Raw genomic sequence first — 6,812 nt, 5'->3', positions numbered from 1 at the left:
GAAAAAAACACATCTACTATATCTCTCACCAAGCTCACTTGCTACCCTTGCACAATGCATAGTAGTAGATAAGTATCACCGAGATTCTTGAATTATATTTTTGGATTGAGGTAATATTATTTAAAGAAGAGCTTTGCATGCAATTTCTTTTGTTTGACTAATCTATTATACTTAAATTCCCTTTTTTGCATGCGTGATATTTTTTCTTCGTAATATTTTTTCTATGGATCAGACTTATGAGTCATTTTCATAAACCAATGGCAAGCATGAATCCATGTTTCTTACTTGAAACCTCGAACAAACACCATGAGCAGGAGGCACTCGCGTTGGCGTCGCTCATCGATGATGAGAAGAAGCTTGGCGACTGTCAGTTCGACTTCTAGAAGCAGTCCTACGTGGTCGCATGTGCCGCTGTGTACGACAAGCTCCCGTGAAGCCGCCACTTGGACGCGGTCCAGAGCAGCTGCACCGCGCTGTCCATCGTTAAGCAGGGAGGCCTCATGGTTGTCACCAACGTCGACGACTCTCGGGTTGTTTTGGACACCGCATCCGACGATGACGCCATCACGCCGTCCAGCTCATCGTTCACCTGAAGCTCGACCTGCCACGTAAGTCGCTACTGACCGGACATGAATTCTTGTGCGCTGGGACGATGGACGTTGCTGACGTTGTGTGAGTATCCTCGAACATGATGTATGTAGTGGAGTAGCGCATCCAGTTGTGCAACGACCAGGGGTACTACCTCGCTGATGAGCCTGGGGTGCACTTTGTTTGGCAGCCCAACCAAGAATCATCGGTACTCGTCATGTCGCGCGCGTTCGACGACTTCTATATCGAGGATTGTGGCGTCATCTTGGCTCCGGAGGTGACACAGAGGAGGATCGACAACAGTGACCAGTTCTCAAATGTTGGGGACTTGTTCTCAAATGCTATGAATTAAGAACAAGGCAACACAAAAAGAGATTAATGGTTAATGCCCTTCGTCCTTTCGAAGCATTATTTCCCTTCGGATATAACGATCTTTGGACGAAGGTCATGAAGGATGTACCTTCATCATCATGACCTCATTAATATATCTTTATTATATCATCATGGATGAATAAGGACAATATTGAATTACGTTTGTACCTTCGGCTTGACAGAAGGTAAAAGTCCAAGCGTGACGCACGAGCGAATACAAGCCAGCCTGAACAGTACGGGGGTACTGTTCATCTATTTATATGCACAGGGCGCAACATGTATAAAATTACATCCATGCCCTTCATGTTTACAATAGACTTAAGGACAATCTATCGAGGACTAAATAGCCTTTTTCTCTTTAAGTCGGTTCCTTTTTCTGCTATTGAGCCGAAGCTTCCTTACGCATAGCTTCGGAATTGATTCGACCTTCGTCGCAATCGACCTTCGTCCCGATCATGCTTTCCATATTGTGGATAGCTTCGTTCCAAGTCTGAAGGTTCCTGTACATATATTTCACTTGGAAAACATTGTTAATCATGTTTTTGAGGACCTTTGGAAGACGAAGGCCCCCAACAGTAGCCCCTCGCAGTATTAATTTGTTATAATAACGAATTTAGACTGCGACGTGAATGAAGGCCTTAAGCCAAAGGTCCGAAAAACACCTTCCCTTTGCTAGAATAGCAACAATCAATGACAGATGGGGCCCTACAAGTTGCGATGCACTAGGCGTATAAATATGAGCCCACGCCGGCAGCATTCTACACGCCATTTCTGCCATTTGCGTTTATTTCTCAAATTTTTAGCTCTTGCTTACTAGCTCTCGCCTAATTTTCAAGCTTCTCGAGCTTTGGTTTAAAGACGTGTTTTCACCCTGTCTAGGGAAAAGATGACTGAGGAAAAGAAAATGACTGCAGAGACGAAGCTAACTAAGGAGACGAAGTTGTTTGAAGAAAAGAAAGCTGCAGATCCTTTTATCGCCGGGTTTATTGAGTCTATGTCAAAAACAAACACAGAGAAGATTACTAAAGAGATACTGGAAGGTTTGTCTGAAGACACTAATGACAGTGATAGTTATGATGTGGAAAGTGGGGATGGAGATTCTGAAGATCGGCCCTGGCGACCAAACCATGCTGTCTTCGGAAAATCGACTATTAAGCAGAGTCATCTTGACAACATGAGAGGAAGGTACTTTCGTGACATGTCTATCGTGAGAGCTGGCAGAGATAACATCGTCCCTGCCCCTGAGGAAAATGAAGTTGTTATCTACCGAAGCTTTTTTAAGGCTGGTCTTCGATTCCCTTTAAGCAAGTTTGTGGTTGAAGTGCTGAAGATATACCAGATATTTCTTCATCAGATCACCCCCGAAGCCATAATAAGGATGAGGATTTTTGTCTGGGCTGTAAGGAGTCAGGGGCTAGAGCCAAGCGCGAAGTGCTTCTGTAGTATGCACGAGCTTTTGTATGAGACAAAGGCTACTGGGAAAGAACAGTACCACAACAACTTCGGTTGTTATGGATTTATTGCTCGCCCCAGCGCAAGCCATCCGTTGCCAACATTCCAGAAGAGATGGCTCGGAGCCTGGATGGAGGAGTGGTTTTATGTTAAAAATGACTTAAAGGCAAGGGAAGATATCAAAGAGATCATTCAGTGACCCATTTGGTCTCGCTTCGGCCTCCGAAGGCCAAAGGTAGAAATTGATGGCAATGTCGAAGCATGTCAAAGGGCTTTTGGCACTGTGTGTGCCTTCATTGGCATAAGAGATTTGATTCAAGAGCATATTTCCTTCAGGGTATGGCCACTTGTGGCGAGCTAGGAAATGCCGAAGGAGACCACCGCCGATTCTAGTGAGGGTGGTCTGGTTCGACTGAAGTATACCTTCAGATTTAGGGAGAAGTTTGATGAGCCAAACAACGATTGGCTGAAGTGTGTCGAAGCTACCAGTGATGAGCTATTTGGAGCATACTCCAAGGCAGAAGATAATGCTCTGTCCGTGGCCTTTGGAGGTCGGGGCAAGAAAAGATTAAACAAGGTATTCGATGCTATTGGCTTCGTATACCCTATTACCATTATCCGCTACAAGGGCTAAAGAAAAAGAGGAATACTGCCGCTTCGGCCATTGCAGCTGAGTCGAAGGGCAAAAAGATGAAGGTTCTGACCCACCGGCCTCGTTACATTGAACCGGTCGTGGTGCCTAAATTTGGCGAAGTGGCCTCTTCAACTGCCGAAGCAAGACAGACTGCTCCAATCGAATAGAGCGTTGAAGAACCAACTATAATGCCGAAGACGCCTACAGTTGGGCCAACAAAAGCTAAAGATGATAAGGCCAAAGAGCCACAGATTGAAGAAATAATGAAAATGCCAGAAATTTTGAGCCCTCCAACAGAGGCGAAACTACCGAAGGTGCAAAAGGCTTCTGCCGCGACTCCCAAGAGAAGGAGGATGGCCAACGTACTGGATGTAGTGCTGGAGACTACAAAGGCCTTGAGCCCTGCTCTTGCAAAGAAAATTGATGAGGCTGCCAAAGCGCAAGTTGAAGCCGAAACTGGGCAAGCAGAAGCCGAAGCTACGAAATATCAGGCTGAAGCCGAAGCTAGGCCTCCAATGCCCGTCGCGGTGAAGCCTGCCGCACCTGAGGAAAAAACGGTAGGGCAGATTTCACCTGAAAAGATCGAGACTCCTATTCCGAAGCTCCGATCGAAAATGTTGACTACATCATTCGACACGCTTCGGGGAAGAAATTGTCCGAAGAAGAAATTCTGGAAGCCAGACACTATGCGCAAAAGTTGAAATATCCGAAGGGAGCTTTAGTGTTTAATGGCACTAACGATGACGACTTCTTATACTATCTCCCGGACAACAAAGAAATATCCGTTTGCTGGGATGTGGGTAAGAGCATGGGATTCCCGAAGCTGGAAGATAGTCTTTCGATTTTGTCAAAGGATGATCTTGCTGACAGCCTAGCATACAACAGTATAAAGGTATAGAAGTTAACTTTGAATTTTAAAAATGAAGTATTTTATTTGTCATGCTCAATTCTTTCCTTCTCTTTGTAGGGCTTAATTCTTAGTAATGCCCTTAGGGCGCAGAAGAATATTAAAGAAGAAAGCTATACAATGGCTTTTAATAACCTTCGTTCAGAGGTGATTGAATTGAGAAATGAAGGTCTGGAAAAGAACAAAATCTTAATTTCATTGGTGAACAAAGTAAAGGAAGACGATGCTAATTTCAAAGCTCAGGCCGAAGCCCAGAAAACTGAAATTGAAGACCTTCGAAGGCAACTGGCCGAAGCTAAGGAAAACTGCGCACTCGCGCAAGCTAATCAAGAAATTAGCGAATATTGGAAAAATTATCTAGAGAAAAATGTTAAAGAACTTCGCGAATCCAAGGAAAGGTGCTTCGAGAAATCCTTGGATTGCGTGAAAAAATTAAAAACTAGCTTCGCCAAAGTGGGTGCCTACTCTCCTGAAGAAAACTTTATACGAGGCGACCCCGAAAGCGTTATTGAATGGATAAATGCTGAAGCCGAAGCCTTCGAAAAAATTTTGAGTGATCGCGGGGATGTCTGTGCTTTTTCCGGTGCACGGGGAATTTCAGCTATCTCGGAGAAGGCGGGATGTGATCACATTAAAGCCATATCCCAGACCGAAGCTGCTTTCTCTGTAGATGATACGAAGGATCCTTCAGCCGAAGCAACCTTAATGGGCGGGAAATTTTACAATGATGTCTGGGTGAATGGTGGCCGAGAAATGGCCCATGAGATTATAAAAAAGAGTGAAAAAAACACCCATGACACCCAAGCAGAAGCAAGACGAGCTGAAGAGGCTACAGAACGCGAAAGAAGTATAGGTATTATTTTTTGGTTCTTAGCTTCGGTACTTGTTTTGTGGCTTGGAACTAATCAAGTTTTCTTACTTTAGCTAAACTACCTCCGCCGCCGGAATCGTACGATCCCTTAGCTGATCCAGAAATGAAGAAAGCGCTAGACATCATAAACATGGCTGAATCCATTGTCGATGAAGTCGTCAACAAATTATTGAGCGAAGTTGCAGAGAAAGTCCTTAAAGAGTAATAAGTTTTATTGTAAAAACATTTCGAAATGGTCGATGTATAAGACACTAGAATGGTCATTATGCTTCTACTTTAACAAGACTGTAATATTTGATGTGTGTGACTTTGAATCGAATATGTAAATTATTGTAATTTATTTCTTTGCGATGCATGAAACTTATATACATACCATTTTTGAGCCTTCAACGAAAAAATACCTTCCCTTCTTTTCATGCTTCGTAAAGAATAAGATCCATGCTTCGTAAAGAAAGATCCTTTCTTATGACAAGGCTGATAAAACTTGTATTTCCCGAAGCTTACTTCGTGCCTTAGCACATTTTCATTTTGACGAAGCATTTATCGAAGATCAGCTCCGTATTCAATTCTTGTGTCGTTGATGCAATATGATGTATGATGTGATGTTATGTGAAATGATGCGGTAATATGATGCAAAATGATGAGGATGCCAAAGACACACACCCACACACCCACACTGGAACACACAAGCTCTGCATCCCCTTAGGAACGACTTTTTAGCTTCTTCACCTTCTATTTCGGTGATATAAGTTCTGCATCCCCTTAGAAACGTCTTTTGAACTTCTTCGCCTTCTATTTCAGCGGTATAAGTTCTGCATCCCCTTAGGAACGACTTTTGAACTTCTTCGCCTTATATTTCGGTGGTATTTGGCTCTGCATTCCCTTTGGAACGACTTTTGAGCAAAAAACTTACGCTGCGCACCCTTAGGAACGACTTTTCTGTAACTTCGGCAATTTAGGCTCTGCATTCCCTTAGGAACGACTTTTTTGTAGCTTCGGCAAATTTAGCTCTACATTCCCTTATGAACGACTTTTGAGCTTCGTAAATCTATGAAGAAGATATATTTCATTCTGATAGAAGCAAAATCATTACAAGAAATTAAAACTAAATTTACATTGCTTGTTCCTTATTAAAAAGCAAAATGGCATAGAACATAAAAGTATTTCAAAAGCAGGATATCGCTCAGTATATGTGCTTCGATTCTGGTACAGTACTATTGACTGTACGAGCTTCGGATTCCTCCCTGAATTCACGTTGTTGTTGGGAGTGCTGGCGCCCTTCTGGCTGCTGGCTTCGGGAGTAAGTAGGATGCAGTAGTGGTGGCGGTGGGAGCTGAGGCCAAGAAGCCTATGAATGGCTTGCCGAAGCAACAGAAGCTGCAGGTTGGTTGCCCACATATTCTGGTATGTAGGGAGAGTGGCACGAAGCAGTATGTAGTACTTGCTTCGACTGATTCTGTCTTGCTTCTGCTTCAGCAATCTCTTTTTGCTTCAGAATAGTGATATGGCACATTCTTGTAGTGTGGCCTTTGTCCTCACCATAGAATAAGCAATAAATTTTTCTAGGCTGATCCCCATATCTTCCTCTAAAGCCCCTGCCGCCTCTGCCCCTTGGAGTTGGTGGCCTGAAGGAGCTTTGCTGCTGTCCCAAAGACTGTGAGGTGTGTTGTGGCCTCTGAAGCTGGCTTCCTTTGTCATCATTCTGACTAGAGTTGTGGATTGATCTGACATGCCTAAGGTGGTTTCTTCCTCTGAAGCCCAAAGTCTTCTCAGAAAATTTGTAAGCTTCCTCCCTTCTTTGTCGGAAATCATTGTCAGCCTGGATGTACTCATCCATTTTCTGAAGTAGCTTCTCCAGAGTTTGAGGGGGTTTCCTGGCGAAGTATTGGGCCGTAGGTCCTGGCCGAAGACCCTTGATCATGGCCTCAATGACAATTTCATTGGGCACTGTGGGCGCTTGTGCTCTTAGTCGTAAGAACCTTCGGACA

This window comes from Zea mays, chromosome 10 (genome assembly GCF_902167145.1).
Source record: "Zea mays cultivar B73 chromosome 10, Zm-B73-REFERENCE-NAM-5.0, whole genome shotgun sequence".
Classification (NCBI taxonomy): domain Eukaryota; kingdom Viridiplantae; phylum Streptophyta; class Magnoliopsida; order Poales; family Poaceae; genus Zea; species Zea mays.
This window is presented reverse-complemented; position numbering follows the sequence as displayed.